Below are 16,735 nucleotides of genomic sequence, written 5' to 3' on the forward strand. Positions count from 1 at the left end.
CCACATTGCCTCGTTCCCTTCATCTGCAGCGCTGAGGGCCTGTTTTATCAGCTCCATCTCTGGAGCTGACAGTAATGTGTGCCCACCCATGTAGTCAGCTCTCCTTGTGTGACTATATCTGTGTGTGTGTGTGTGTGTGTGTGTGTGTGTGTGTGTGTGTGTGTGTGTGCATTTATGTGAGTGTGCCAGCCAGCAGGCTGGGACGATGCTCAAAATATCTTGGCTGATTAATAGCGTCTCCTCAGGCTTTGGAGAGATCCCCTTTATGACTAAAGACAGCTATAGGGTGCTGTGCCGGGACAACCAAGCTTAATGACTTGTTTGGTGCCAACTCAAGCGCACGTGCGCGCGCGCACACACACACACACACACACACACACACACACACACACACACACACACACACGCAAAGGTATGTACGCTATGTAGACCAAACACACAAAAGATCAATCCTATTTATGTGGATTAATTATGACAAAGAAAGAAAGAAATTAAAGCAACGCATCAACTCTCTAAATGCACAATGAATAGATAAGCAGATTCTGAATTATTTCACTGAGGAACATTTTATCCTTTTGGCACTCAGAACTGCACACAGTCAACCACAAAATTTGGCTGCCTTAACTGTGGTTATGCTACTCACTCGTCTAATTTCTATTTCTGAAAAGCACTCACACAGTGAGGTGCAGACCAGTGTCAACATGAGCATAAGCATCACAAGTCCATCAAAATCAAATAGATGAAAAGGTCTCCTCTGATATACTGAGGTGCTGAAGAACAGCTGATGAATTAATGAATTTGACTTTAAATGAACTTGTCTGCTGTCAAATGTAAATATATATAAATGGCCAAATGAGTCTTTTACAGCTTTCTTCCAAAACAATCCATGCAGTGATGTAGAGGCATACTCACGGTGTTGCTACTGAAACAACACTTTTCAGCTTGATATTTCTCTTTTTAGGCATGTTTAATTTAAGGCAACCAAAACTCCTTGGTTATTGTTAGGGGAAACTGCTTTAAACTACAATTTAAACTACAGTTTAAATTGGAAGGATTCTGAATATAGTTACCATTTTAAAATTTCATTTCTTAAAAGGATTACTTCTTTGTTTTTTGTTTTATTTGCTCTAACACCGTGTCCTAGCTGAACGCGACTAAACGAGCGTCAGTTTGATTGCATTGTTTTCTATTGAAATGTTCTACCTGGCCATGAGCAACACAGCACTGCCATCTTGAGCTAAACTTTTGTGAGATGCCCTATTATAATAATAATAAATGATTATTATTATTATTGTTGTATATTTCTATTAATTCTGGTCACTTGTGTTGAAAGCTCCACAATGGGGAAAAATGGCTGATTCATGAAGTTGAAATAAGGAGATATCTACACCACAAACCTAAGTAAACCAGTAGCTGGCAACTTAGCACAGGGTAAGTCAATGATATACAAATAATTATTTTGTAGGTGAATTATTCCTTTAAATACATTTACACTAACACCTGCCAGACAGGTTTTTACATCTCTCCTAAGTTATCACAGTGGTAAACCATAGAAATATAACATCACTGTTACACGGTATTCTACCAGGAGTGTGTGATTGCATGTCTGTTAGGCAAACGTTGAGCATTGTTCAACTTTTTACTCGGACAAGCCTGCATTGGTAGGCCCCCCACCCATGTTGTGGGACTGTCCCAATTTAATGAATGAGTGGACAGCATTACCTTATGGCCTCATGTCAATTTTCCTCTGATTTAACTACATTGTGAATTGAACTGTAAACACTGTCAAAAAGCAGCTATTGTAGACAAAGTACTACAAGCTGCTACTCCCTTTGATACTTAACATAAACAGGGGTATGTTGATGTTCTTTTTGTGCAGGACAGATAATATTTTGGAGGTCCGCTTAATTTCTTTTTTTCTGAGCTTTTAATAACATGTAAAAGTCTCCAGTTTCTCTAGTTTAAAGCTCAGAAAGAAGTAAGTGGCCACTTTTTAAATATATTTTCGCCTTTACTGGACAGTTGACAGATGACACAGACAGAAATCAAGGGGAGAGAGAGAGAGGGCAATGACATGCCACAAAAGTCCATGCCCAAAATAGATCCAAGGATGTTGTGGTTAAAGGGCATCTGACTTAACTAATAGACTACTACAACACCCCAACAGGATATTATCTTGCCACACAAACTTCTGGTCAAATAATAAACTTTCACACTTGTCATAAATGCTAAAGGTTACTTCTGAGGAAAATGATAACACTGGTTGTTTATAAGCTGGCAGAGCAGTCTTGAATATGTTTTTATATCGTCGTCTGTCACTATTTTGACGATGCAGCCCGTGGCCCAGACTGTGATCTCAGCCGCAGCTCATGTTTCAGCCGACTGTTCATGGCCAGTTGAATTTTTCATCTATCAGTGAATTCTTATCGGAGCTTCAAATTGGGCCATTTATGTCCCACCCAGGCGTTTAGCAAGTCACCACAGGGGGATGTGCGTGATTCACAAACATGAGGGTTTACTACAGAAATCCGTCTGTGGAGATAATGTGCCTCCGGAGGCTACCAGCTCCCCTTATGTTGTGTTTATGTGGAGCCACGTCGGTTCTCGATGAGGGAAGTCAACCCACAGCCAGATATGAGAGCACCATGACCAGGACACAGGGGTGACGAGAGGCCGGCTGAGGGATGGAGGGAGGTAAGAGGAGGGGGGTGTTTGAAGTGGAAAGAGATCCTAGAACCATTTTATAGCTTTTTCTTATGCCCTTCTGCAGGGAGAAAAGCAAAGGGGTGTTGTTTTTTTTCAAACACATAAAGTTTGAGATTTTGATGATTTATGGAGAAAGGAAGAGGGAGAGAGAAAGAGAGAGGGGGAGAGAGGGAGGGGTGGTGGCAGGGGGGTTTAAACATGATGCAAACCATTTGGAGTGGGGAGCGGAGGTTGCCAGCACAGCCTGCTCTGTTTAAACTGGAGAGGAAGTGACCGTATATACAGCATGCCAGCAAACTCCCTCTCCCTCACTGTCTTTCTCTATCTCTTCTTTTTCTCAAACTCTTTCTCGCTCCCTCTCTCTCACTAACACACACACACACAAAAATCAGACTTTCAGAAGCTCGAGAGAGCGTACGCACACGTACGCACACACTCACATCCACAAAGGTCAAATGATGGCCATTGGTTAGAGAGTGTGTTTGTTATTCTAATATTATGTTTCTTTACATCACCGTCACCAGGCCCATCACTGTTATTATCATTATTACTATTATTACAATCTGGAAGGCTGGGGGGTACACGGGAGAGCGAGAATAAAGGAGCACCGAGGGGAGAAAAGAGCCAAGAAAGAGAGAGACTGAAAAATGAAAGACAGAGTAAGAGGGAGGAGAAGAGGTCAGCGTTTTCCCTCAACACCCGTCCATGACTTAATCTTATTCCGCTCTATTGAGACCTTCCCAGGAATGAGGATTTGTTATAAGTGAGAGACACAAGGAGAGAAAAAGATGAACAGTGAGAGGAAGATGATGGAGTGGAAGGTGATTAGGAGTTGAAGGAGAAAAGGGACAGAAGAAAACAAGGAAGAGGGTAAAGACAACATGGATGTTGATGACTTTATATAATAGACCTATTAAATTAAATATAGAATATATTTAGGCAACAAAATAAGGTGCATTAACTTGTCAAAATATACATCACACCGCCCTGATGACCAAACCAATGATATATTCATTTTCTGTAGTAGATATCACTTAACAGCATGTGCATACAACTGAGTGTCAATTACATAACCCACCTCCTACACAACCTTACTGGAATTAACCTTAAAAAGGAGAAAACTTGGACAACTAAACAGGAATGACAACAACAAATATAAGGGCTGTGGACACTTCAGCGGGTGCAACAAGCATGATCAGGCCACAGCAGTCAAACAACTTTAATGGAGAATAAAACATCACCAGTAAAGACAACATAGCCTTGTATAAACAATATAAACTTCACAGCAGCTGTAACCACAAACACACAACAAAATGATAGCTTCACCATTTTGCACAATGTGTAAGGCACACACACAATGCTACACTGTCTAACAATGTTGTCTTGGAGCATTGTCATTCACCTTTTACTTTGTTGTTGTTACTTTGTATACACCTGTCCTGAAAATCATCCTCAACCTGCTTAAAGTTGAACTTCTTATTATTATTTATTCTCAAAACATAATATAACCAGTCCATTGAATCTCTCTGTCCAACTCATCACAGTTTTTAAACTTCGTGAGCTTAGAGAGGCACAGCTGTCACAGCTGTGACAGGGACAAACAGTAGTCAACCTGCAGAAGATTGTGCAGGGAAGCTAGATCAAAATATTGCAGTTTTCGGCTGTGCCGGTGATTAAGTGACAAAAAAGCGTTCTGAGCAAGTTATTGACAACTTACAGAAACTTGGTGTAATAGTCCCCCTTTCACCGTCCCTTCTCTCTGTCTCTCTCACACAGAAAGCAGCTGTATTATGAGTGCTGCTGTGCTTGGGCTTTATATTATCTGTGTCTTTGATCAAGGAAACCTGTTGAAGTACATATTTAAATCTCTCCAGTCATAATGTTCAGTAAAAATATTTCCCTCTGAGCATATGTAGGCCTAACACCAAGTCTTAACAGCAAGTAAGCGAGCGTTTCTCTGACCACATTGAATCCCTTAAATATGCACTTCTATAACATCATGTAAACAAACCACTGTACCTGTCAGCTGAGCGCTCATGTAAACAAACCATGTAGGATATCTGCTGTGCGTTCAAGATCATAACTACTTAAAAGATGGGCAAGTTTTTCTTTTAAAAAAAGAGAACAAATTTTATATTGTGACATTTACTTGAAATGCCATAAAATATAACCAAGATCAAGGTTGTTATCAGCGATGACAAGATTTGCGGTCTGAGTTTAAAAAATTTATCAATTTTATTTTTAAATCAAAAAAGTACTGTGGTAACGAAAGCAAATGCTATTTTTTACTTCCTCCACTGCCAACAACATTGTATTAGCCAAGTCAGAAGTTAAGGCAGGCAATATTTCATATTTTTGTTAGCATCAACAAATAAAGGACCAAAATTAACAATACATTGGCGTGTCTTTCAGTACCTCCTGACGCCCCAGCCTGTCTGTGGCTGTCAGATCCAGGTCCTTTCTTTCCTACTGAAGATCAAAAACTTTTAAAACAGCTCACGGAAATATAGTCTAAAAGGTTTTGTCCACAGCCACAGATCTTCGGCACTAGCAAGCATCTTTGACAACACTAATCATTAGGTTGTTTCCTTGCCCCATCCGAGTTCTTGAAAGCAATGTTGCCAGGTTCCCAAATCAAGGGACTTTGATGTTTTCCTGACTGATAGAAACAATAAAAAAGTACAAAAATTACAATGACATGATTAAAAAATGCCCCAGTTGTGATAAATTTAAATTATCCTTGAAGTAGGATTGCCTGCTTGCCTCATGTGCATTTACCATTGCACTGTTTCAACCATCTGTACTATAATGATTCCCAATCAAGCGTGAATCAAACTAAAATAGCACTAATAGTCCCTAAACTCTTGTTTGGGGTTTTTACAAAGCAGTCACACAGGCCACCTATTTTCTGTGGTGTGTGCCTCAGCTGTGGTGAGCCGGTCTAGACCTCACTAAACCGGAGCACTGTGGTCTGGTGATGTCATCGCAAGCAAAAACACTGTACAACTAATTGGTTTATGATCACCTCCAAATTGGCTCCCAGTGGACTTTATCAAATCGAGAGGCTAACATGAGTGGAAAGGTTACTTGGCAGTTCAGAGGTTTGACAAACTGCCCTGCTCCTCCATTTTTAGTTCAGACAGAAAAGAAAACCCAAGTGCTGATATACCAAGTGCTCGTTTTTCCAAATGAATTCTAATAAAGAGGGTCATAAAATTAAACCCAATAAATGGCAACAGACAGGATCTGTAATCCCAAAGTATGCCAACGAAAATAATAGCAAAGGAAGATTCAACCATGCATTTGACATCTCTTTACCAAAGAGAAGCTAGAATGGATTTTGACTTAGAAACAATACACTGATGCCGAACAGAGCATGGTGGGTTTTTTTCTCCTAATTTAATGGCAATTCTTTATTACCATTACAACATGGTTGATAGGAATTTGCTTTGTGAGCTAAAATAAAAAAACAAAAACCTCAACACATCACATAACCACACCGAGGACATAAAACAAGCGGTAAAAACATTAAATTACCATTATATTCTATAATGTATCACTATTCTTTATGTCCTCATGTGGAGGTAACTTTTAATCACCACATGTACATTCTTCCATTAACGTTCTCGACACAAGAACGCACAACACAAGCTGTAAATGCCTCAGAGTATGCAAACACACGCCCACACGTGTGTGCGCCTGTGCGTTTGAGTGTGTCTGTTGAGTGTGCGCCGTGCTGTTGTGTTGCTGGTGGCTCGACTTCAGGATTGTGTCGAGGCTGTCTGTAATAAATGTGCCCAGGCGAGTGGGCCCAAAAAGATATATCACAAACAGGAGGGGAGGCAGAGTGCACGGGGGGAGGAAGAGGACGGAGCAAGTGGGGGCGAGAGAGAGAGAGGGGAGCCAAGTGGGAAAAGAAATGAAGAAGAGGAGAAAAGGAGATGGGGAGAAAGGGGAGGATCGATTGGTGAGGAAAAAGAGAAAGGGGGGCAGGGGCTGCTTTCTCCTGGGTCCTGCTATGTTTCCCATTATGTAAGCCCTGGTCACCGGCAGCATGCCAGCAGGCAAAATAAAAGAGTCTCTCTGGCTTGGCACAGCTCGTATTTTCCTATCCTCGGCACGGGGTCAGGGAGGGGTCAGGCAGCTGGATGGGGCGCTGGGGGGATTGTGGGGTCTGGGCCGGCCTCCAAAACCCAAAAGGCCCAGGGTTCAAGTACCAGCTGAAAGCAATCAGGGGGAAATCTGGGAGTGCCACAGCTGCTCGCAGCAGCGTTGTTCTGTGGCTCAACTCTCTCCTTCTTTCTCTGACTCTCTCTTGTCCCACTTTTCCCTTCTCCATTGCCTGTTTCCCCCCTCCCTTTACTTTTTTGACACACACATACAAAAACTGCATACTTTAAACATGGAGCCAGAAATACATGTATGCTGGTATGTGCATGCGTGTGGGCGCTCACACACCACGGTTGTGTTTGCGTGTACACTCATGTGTTTGTGAGCGTGCAGCAGGGTCACTGAAAAGACAAAAGGGATAAAAACAATGGTAGCGGTCCAGCCTGCGTAAACCACAGCGAACCTTACACTGCGGCATTGTGTATGTGTGTATGACCGCAGAGCCTGAGCATCTCTTGTAAATGTGCATGTCTGCTGCTGCTGTATTTTACATCAGTGTGTTTGTGCGCATTTTGAAATTCCATCACTTTACTCAACACAAAAATATGATGGTGCTGTAAAAGATGCTTAGCTCCAGGGTGTCTGTGTCATGACATTTCACTTTAAACTTTTCTACCCATTACATAAAGACTGCAATATAAAAAGTGCCAGCGTAAAATGAGGAATAAAAGGTATATTAAAAGCAGGTGGGCTGAGTTTTCCTGCTCTGGTTTTGGTCTAATCTTCCCCTCAGAGGGCACGATAAATGCCAAGGAACACAATACCATACTCAGTGATTACTTCCATCCTTTGGAAAAAGTTTCATACTAGTCTGAGTCTTTTTCCTCCAACATGACAGAGTCTGTATCCACAGGGCACAAGAGGTCACTGAACAGTTAGATGAGCCTGAAAACAATCTAAACTTTGCACCAGAGCCAGCAACAAGATCTAAATCCTGCTGAACAAGTGTGACAAACTTGAAAGGTGCATTTAGGTACATTTCCAGCAACCCGTTGTTACATGCACATTAAATTTGTGCAGACAACTGAATCACAAGCCCATTCGTGGCTGAGGAGAGAAATGGCACACTAAACAGAAAAAGATGCAACACTGGCTGATGGAAACAGAGCCAGAGTGAGCCACAATAAAATGCCTCGATGTGCCCATTCTCTTAAATTAATTTTCCTTAAAGTAGACGGTGAAAACATACTCCAACTCATATTTTATTATTATATAATATTATAATATTATATTATTTTATTATTTTAAATCCTCAAAACATGAGCCACAGTCAAAGGAAACCAAACTACTGAAACACACAAACACACTGCTAGTGAGGCGTCGGCAGTTGCAAAATATCCACAGCAAAAGAAGAATGCAGCCCATTAAAAACAGCTCTAGAGTCAATGGTTCACCATGTTGCCCCCTGTGTCAAGACTCAGGACCGGCACCTGAAATGACATTTTCTACAGCCATCAATAAAACACAGTCACTGGATTTCTAGCAGAAAAGTAATGTTGCATGCCTCTTAAAGTGTTACAGACACGTGTAAAATTCCCCCAAATGTGCAATTAAGCTATTTTGGCAGATTGCAGAAGCTAGACACCCCATTAAGACACCTTATGCTGTAAGAGTTTACTTATTAACACCGTCTTATGAGAAACACTTGCTGTGAAACCTCTCATCAGCCCAGAGATTAGTAGCTACAGGGCCATTAAACTTACTCCCCAGTCATTCATCCCATAATGGGCCAGAGATAATGCAGAGCATTCAGCAGGGGCCATTAAGCTTTGCATAATGTTTATGATGGGCCATGGATCTCCGTTATGTCTTGCTTAATGTGCAGAGCAGATTGTCTCCTGGCCTGCTGTTTATCCAACGAGCTGGCACCGCTATTCCTGCCAGAGCAAGAACCCTCCTCACACATGAGCCAGACCCGCAACCTCTGTTATCATCTGTATTCCCTGTGCTGGTCTCTGGACTCCCTCAACACATGCCCCCCATCCAGACACCTGGGAGGAGGGAGGAGGAATGGAGGGGGAGTTGGAGGAGGCAGACGGATAGAGCAGCAGTGTGATAGAGAGTGGCAAAAAACAGAGGAAGTGATAGAGACAGTGAGCCAGCCAGCTGAGCAAGACCCCAGACACAAAGGGTTGGGATGACACACACACATGCATGCAACACACAAACACTCCCGCACACACTCACACGCACACTGACATATGCTCACTCGTGGTCCAAGAAAAGGGGGGACTGACAGATAGGACTTGCGCCTGGGGCATGTGCTGGAGGAGACACTCGTTTGTCGATTCGTTCCCTCGCTTGGAGTGACGGAAGGAGCGGGGCTGGCTGTCGTCAGCCTGGCCCAGAGCAGGAAGTGTGCTGGGGATAAGGCGGCCATGTGGCAGGATGTTATGGATTTCTAATTAGAGCAATTCATCTGTCAGCAAGGGCGCGCTTTCACTGGAGCTTTCTCTGGCCGTGCTCTCGCCGGACCGCCATACTTCACACTCCCAACTTCACCCACAGTTTGTACACACATTCTTCACCCAAACCCGAGTGAACATGAACATGCACACATGTCCTGGGAGACTGCACAGTCATTGCTTGTCCAACATACTTGACCTCGGACTGACTACACCAGAACAAATAATTCAATCACCACCACTCACACCAACCAAACCGCCCAAAATGGGCTGGGGGGGGGGATCCCCTGAGAAGCCTCATTCTTCAACAGTGTAAAACCATGACAAAGATAAGGCCTTGCCAATGCAGAAGGTGGAGAGGGTGGGAATGAAACCAGTTGTCTGCACACATAAACACCCCATGATGCAGTATTCTTAGCGTGCCTCAAGGCAAGTGTTGCGGAGAGTGGGCTGTTCCCTGGACAAAGCGATAATGCTAAGTTGGATGCTCCACTGGTCTTACAGTGCAGAGCAGAGGGTTCTCTGGGGAACGGACCCCGCTATTGTGTTACACCAGATATCCTGCTGCTGCTCCTTCGACAATAGCGGATAATCATACAAATAAACAAACAAAGAGGAGGTGTGCTATATGTCTGACGTGTCTGCATGTATATGTATATGACCTTCAACCAAACAAATTCTAATCAGCTCATTTTTGAATAAGTGGACATTTGTGTTAGTAAATTTACAGAGAGTGTATTTGATATATCACATTCACCAAAATGAAACAGATGCACGGTCACAGTGACCTTGACCCTTGACTACCAAAATCTAGTCAACCTTGAGTTCAAGTGGATGTTTGTGACAAATCTGAAGAAATTCACTCATGGCTTTCTTGAGATATCGCATTCCCAAGAATGGGATTAACAAGGTAACAGTGACTTATAGGGCTGGGTATTGTCAAGAACCTCACAATTCAATTCAATTTTGATTCTTTGGGTCATGATTCAATTCGATTTCGATTCGATTCGATATTGATCCAGTTGCTTCGATATCGATTCAGTTATGTGTGTTGAAATACCCAGATAATTAATTCAAATACCTTTTGATATGTGTTCAATAAAGCGTGCATTATCGGTATTGATTTTGAAAAAACCCACCAAAACTTATTTTGCCATTACATTATTCTTCATTAAATAAAAAATGAAACTAAAATAAATTTAAAGTACAGAAAAGTGCACATTTTTGCCTGAGCCGAACTTAACAAAAGTAATAAACATTTATGCAGGATTTTTACACCTATGACTTCCAAAATCTAATAATTTAATTCCTGTGTCCAAGTAGACGTTTGTGCCAAATTTTTTAAATTTACTCAGCGTGTTCTTAGAATATCGCAGTTATACAGAGAACCTGAAAACATACCAGTATAACAGAAAACATCTTCTCTGCAGAGCTCTGTTTTTTGTTTTTTTTTTAAAGAAGCATAACCATTATTATTATTTTTGCCATTCTAGCAGATCTTTGTAAATGTGTACGCTCATTTTGGTGTGATTATATGATGTTTCAAACAGAAAAAAAAATATTTTAAAAAAACCCAATATTTTTTAGCCAAACAAGCAGCGAGACTGTCGGGATGGCAATGTTGGTATATTTGTTGGCTGCTTGGTCCACCACTTTGGTCCAAACTGAAATATCTTAACAGCTATTGGATGGACTGCCATGAAGCTTTGCACAGACATTCATGTTCCACAGAGGATTAATTCAAATGATGTTTGTGTCCCCTGACTTTTCATCTAGAGCCCCCAGCAGGTCAAATCTATAACTTAATCCAATGGAATATACATTATCTATAACATCTTCTCAATGAATTGGCACATAATTGAGCGCAGACTTTGATGATACCTTGACTATTCCATGAATGACACCAGCAATTTGACCTTTTTTGGAAATATCGGATAAATCTTTCTCAAATATTGGATGGATTGCTATGACATTTAAAACAGACATTCAACATTCCCCTCAGGATGATTATAACATTGCTGATCCCTTAACCTTTCTAAATAGCTCAATCATCAAAATGTCAATTTATCAAATACTTTGGACAAATACTATAATTGCAAAACTGATGACATGTGCATCACCCTGAGCCCAAAATGGTAAGCATGGTAAACACTATACCTTTTAAACTTAACTACATAAATATCGTAGTAACATGGAGTAGTATATGAACAGTAAAAAAGAAAACAGCACTTTAACAATAAAGAGATTTTGCTTTGAAGAATTCATCCTATATCCACTGTATCCTGTTTTTTCTCTCTACAACAGCACAACAAAGTCAAGGGTGAAAGTGCAAGAGGCACTAAATCATGAGAAAAAGCAGCAATGAAGGAAAAACATGATGAGAAAGATGTACGCGCATAAAATAAGGAAGAGCACACAAGAAGGAGGAAGAGAAATCAGAGAGAAAAAGGGAAAGATGAACAGTGGGTAAGGATGACGGGAATGAAGGAGTGATAAAGCAGAAAGAGGGTGTGAGAGAGAGCAGAGTGAGCCGGGTGGAGATGAGGCGGGTGGAAGAGGAGGAGGAGGTGGGGGGAGGCTGTGCGAGGCCGGGAACACAGAGCAGCGGCCGGGGGGATGTTTAGATAGGTGCAGGCTGCCACTAGGAAGTCCACGCTCCAGTATAAACAGGCCGCCACACAACCAGCACTCCCAACTGTGGGAGAAATCTGCCCTGAGACGCACGGAGTGGCGCTGGCCAACAGAGCGAAGGAGGGAGGGAAGGAACGGGGGAGTGGGTGGTGGGAGGCAGGGGAGGATGGGTACACGGCCACTTTCAGATCCCCGCAGAATATATACACAGCTGAGTCTGGCCTCTGGACCCATTTCCTCTTGCTTTCCTCGCCCAGGTCCACGCTGGACTCCTGAGGCCATTTTGGCTGCTCTTATCTCTGTGTAATCTCTACCTCTTATACCCTCCAATATACACGAACTTGCATGTAAGCGTGACAGCACACACTCAGAAGCGCACACACAGATATATGTTTGTATTTCTATACTTGTGAGGTCCTTTATTACAGTACTTTTGAACCACTAACCCCTTCTCTGCATGCCAAAGATCAACAGTTAATGCCTGAAATCAGTCTTTGCTTAAGTCAATAATTTAGCTACTCAACGATTTTATCCCAAAAAATATAAGAAGAAAAAAATATTAAAAGGGGTAGCTTATAGTGATAAAAGCACAGAAAATTATGATCCCACTGTGGTGTTGCTCTCAACTCTGCAAAGCTTTCCAGCAAACTATTGTTTTGGTTCACTCCTACTGCTCTCATCTGCATCATTTCCTGCTGCTTTCAGATACTGTACACTACCTGCTCAGAGCCAAACAGCAGACAGTCAGAGTAGGTAGTTATCATGTGAATGTAGGAGGATGCAACAGCTAAAGAACCAGATATTTTTCTAAGATGTTGGTGGAGACCCAAATGGAGCAAAAAGGAGAGAGAAAACTGCAATTCATTTAGAGTTGCACAACTGATCTAAAAGTTATCAAAAACTGTAATAAGGCCAAGTGTAATATCCAAATCACCAGAGCTGCATTTTTTTTGCAAAAGGTACCATTATAAATGAAGCATTCTGGAGCTGCCAAGATGCCCTGGTCTACAAATCATATTTCAGACGTTAATGGGAACATGCTTGTTTGGTATAGATCCCCCCCAAAAAAACACATCCTTATCATTTTAATGGATAGTTTTTGCAGTGAAAATGAAATACAGAAATTACTGTTGCCACAAAAATCGTGACTCATGTCGCATTCTGCAATATCTGTCAAAATAATCACAATTTTTTTTTGCATATTATCCAGCACTGACAGAACATCATCACTTGGCCAATTTCAACTTTATTTGTCCCCAATAGGCACTTGGTTTTGCAGCAAGGCATCAAAGGGACACAGGAAAAATACAAAAGACAAAATACAAAGACGAGGTAACAGGCACTGAAGATAGCAGCCTTGGAGAAAAAACAGTGATCACTGACTGATGATCCTAGTCGCTACAGTACATACAAGAATTAAGTGCTGAGTCAGCATGAAATATAAATATGTCACTGATAATCATCACCAATGATAAAAGTCATTGGAGTAATTTATACGTCAGTACGATATATATGATACGAGACCAAGATAATACTAGCCTACAGTGCTAAGTAAGTGACTACTGACTATGTTGTGAATGTGAATGTAAATACAGCTCTGATGAATGGATGCTGATGTTGCTCTGTATCTGCTGGAAACGCACATAAGCCGGGCTGTACATTATTTCTTTTTTTTTGCACATAGGTCTGACGCTACAGAGCTTGCAAGTTTTGTTGCACAGGACACAAAATAGTAGCAGAAGTATAAAAGTATCAAGTAAGTCCACTGTAGTTTGAGTTGATTCAACTTTAGTGTTATGGGAAGTTTACGTTACTTTCTATGACCTTTCAATTGAATATAATACCGGAGAAATGCAGACATTGTTTTAATTATATTTAGGCTATCTATTTCTTATTATCATTAACATTGCTTAAGCACATAGCATGGACGCAAGAAGTGTATGTGTGTGTGTGTGGGGGGGGGCTGTATCCCAGACAGCAACACGCATACGCAGTGCAAAGCTGTATAGCATGGGTGCTACCACGTTTTTTTCTTTCACTGCACAGAGCAATTTCTGTGCAACATATATGTCACACTGTATACCCCTGATAGGCAACTATGTTAACACATTTGACATGACACCTTAAGAATGTGTCAGTGTTGGCAAAAAAAAAAAAAATCAAATAATGCAGCTCTAAAGGATAATATTGCCATAGTTTTGGCCATTAGTTCTATCAGTTATGATCACATGGTAGTCAACAAAGTAAGTGTTAAGACAGTCTGAGAAAGAGTACTAGAACTATTGCACTCCAGTAAAAATGTTACTTTAAAAAAAGTTTTCTTTAGTAAAAAAGTAAAATGACTTGTGTGTACTTTAACTAAGTAGCGGGTGAGTTAAAATGTACTTTGATTAAATGTTACAGTGGTGCATTTTTTTAAAAAGGAAAAGGGGCGGGTGGAACATATTTATGCTACAAAATATTGCATTAAATGTTACACATACACACAAGTGGAAGAACATCAGCAACATGGCCCCTTATGTCCACACCAAAAGTGAATTACTTTTCTATAAATTGTACTTTGCAACCTGTGCATACAACAGATTATCAGTTAGTTTCATGCTATACAAACACTCTTTATCAATGTAGCCTTAATAGAATTGACCAGAAAAGAGCCAAAACTCAGACAAACATTGCTGACAATAAATTTAAGGTCTATGGAAACCACAGCGGGTGCACAAAACAATATTAAGCCCCAAAAACTGGAATAATGTGACACTTATAGAATCAATTAACAGCAGGATAAAACATCACCAAGACAAACAACATGGAGCTGCCTCAACAATATGCACTGCACAGCAGCTGCAGCCAAGTAAACATATTACAGCAAAGAAGCAACAGCACAGTTTTCATATACCGAGCTCACACACAACATTGCAAGACAATTCAGTGATTGTTGACATTCTCATCTGGAGAGTCAGTTGTACTCACCTGTCTCAGTGTCACTCTGCGAGTCTTGTCCCACCCTGGTGCCACTGCAGAGTCCTTCACAATCAGCTCGAGGTTCTTGTTCATGCAAAATCAAACCTGTCCACTTGGCCTTTCTGTCCCACCACGGTCCTCAAAATCTTCCAACACCTTGAGCTGAATGAGGACACACACACATCAATAACTGTCAAAAAACAGAAAGGCCTCACACACTTCATCTTTTTCAGTTGTTCCCAGTGAGGAAAGAGTGTATGCTGCCACAAGTCTCCTTTAGCTACTATTTCATTCTAACCATAAGATGTATTGCTTAATTGTACAGCATTGATGTATATTTTAACTGTTCTCTTCAGGGGCATGTACAGACATCTGTTGCTTTAACCTGAAAATAGGGTAATCCCCCCCAACCCGTTTTCCATATCACTTATCAGCATGTGCCTAAACAGTGTCAAATACAGTCATTTAACTACCCACAAATCAATTTTAAATCTGTTAATTATTTGGATTTTAAAGATTAATAAAATAAAATAAACTGCACACTGTTAGCAAACATAAAGACCACTCTGAAAATGCACTTTTTTCAGCTTTAATGCCATCTGTCTAAACACTTTGCCCACTGCAAATATGGTGCTTATTTTGAAAATCCTATGGCAAATAATGTCAACTTTGTGCTTGCCTAAGTAATTGCTGGTGAAGACTGAGCCCCATTAGACAAGAGAAGGCAACAGACCTGTCTAGTTTTGTAAGTTAAATATATGAATACAGTTTCAAAATGTCATGTAGGATTTCATGACATTGTCTGGTCTTACCATCCTATATTTCACTACAGCTTATAGAAATAATTTACTTTATCGCTCACCAGGCTCTCCATCGCTCTCTGAACTGCAGCTCTTGTGTTCAACTCCCTCCAGATCAGCAATTTATTTAACATTTTGTTAAAGATGAAACGTATTAACAGAAGATATAATAAGCTCTGTATTCACCATTGTCTGGAATATACATTTTAAAATACTTTTCAGCCTACCTACATCTTTTAAAAATGTTTCTAAGAAAATGGGCCTACTTCACATTAAATGAATTATGCAGGAAATGGTTGCTTGACATTTCTATTCACCTGTTAGTTTTCTGAATCAGCCCCGCAAAGCTGGATTTCCTTCTTCAGCTCTTTCCGTCTAAGCTGCCTCGTTCTTGCATGTTGATTCCACGTGACTGCATGAAAAAATGCAGTGATGCGCGACGCGACGCAAACGTGGTGAGCGACGCATTGTTTTGATGCGTATTGGGATGTTTTATTCTAAGGGCATCACACTGAGTGTATCACTTACCGTTTATCATTTAAACAACTTAAAAACACTCACCTCTCACGGGAGCCATCATAGGTCTGCACGGCAACACTGTCACATGACCGAGGTCAGAGTGCATCACTTTATATCGCAATCCTTTTTTTTAAATAAATGTACATTTGGTCCATTTGGTGCTTTTTGCTCTTGTGTAAAACTAAAATTACATATTTACAGAAAAAAAAATACTCAAAAAGTGCTTACAAATATACAAAAAACATATCTCTTACAGTAACAAGACTGAATATAATCTGTTACTTCCACTTCTGGAAGCAACATTACTCAGTCAGAATAGGCAAGAAACATGAGCTTCAAGTTCATAGATGTATATTGCAGGTGATGCAGGTGACACGTCCCCCTCAAAAGGTTATATAGAGCATGTGTATATGTCCCCTCCAACAGAAACACAAAAGTAGTTTGACAAAAATTAAAGACATTTAATCCATAAAGTGAAGCAGGAGAGGCAGAAGAAATTAAAATGTTGGATACTCAAAATTTGCAGGCAGAGGACCCCAAACT

The 16,735-nt window shown here is 40.9% G+C and overlaps 1 long non-coding RNA gene across 1 annotated transcript in view; it reads right to left on the reverse strand.

Annotated features, from left to right (window-relative positions):
- Positions 1 to 16,277, reverse strand: part of LOC148189395 (uncharacterized) — a 92,735-nt gene extending 76,458 nt beyond the window's left edge. The window contains exons 1-2 of the long non-coding RNA XR_015776827.1: positions 16,235 to 16,277; positions 14,883 to 15,035 (exon numbers count right to left, since the gene is read on the reverse strand). This is a non-coding gene — a long non-coding RNA (uncharacterized LOC148189395). The remainder of the gene's footprint in view (positions 1 to 14,882; positions 15,036 to 16,234) is intronic.
- Between the last annotated feature and the right edge of the window lie 458 nt (positions 16,278 to 16,735).

This window comes from Plectropomus leopardus, chromosome 6 (assembly GCF_026936395.1).
Source record: "Plectropomus leopardus strain MGB_pleo_1.0 chromosome 6, ASM2693639v1, whole genome shotgun sequence".
In the NCBI taxonomy this organism is placed as follows: Eukaryota; Metazoa; Chordata; class Actinopteri; order Perciformes; family Serranidae; genus Plectropomus; species Plectropomus leopardus.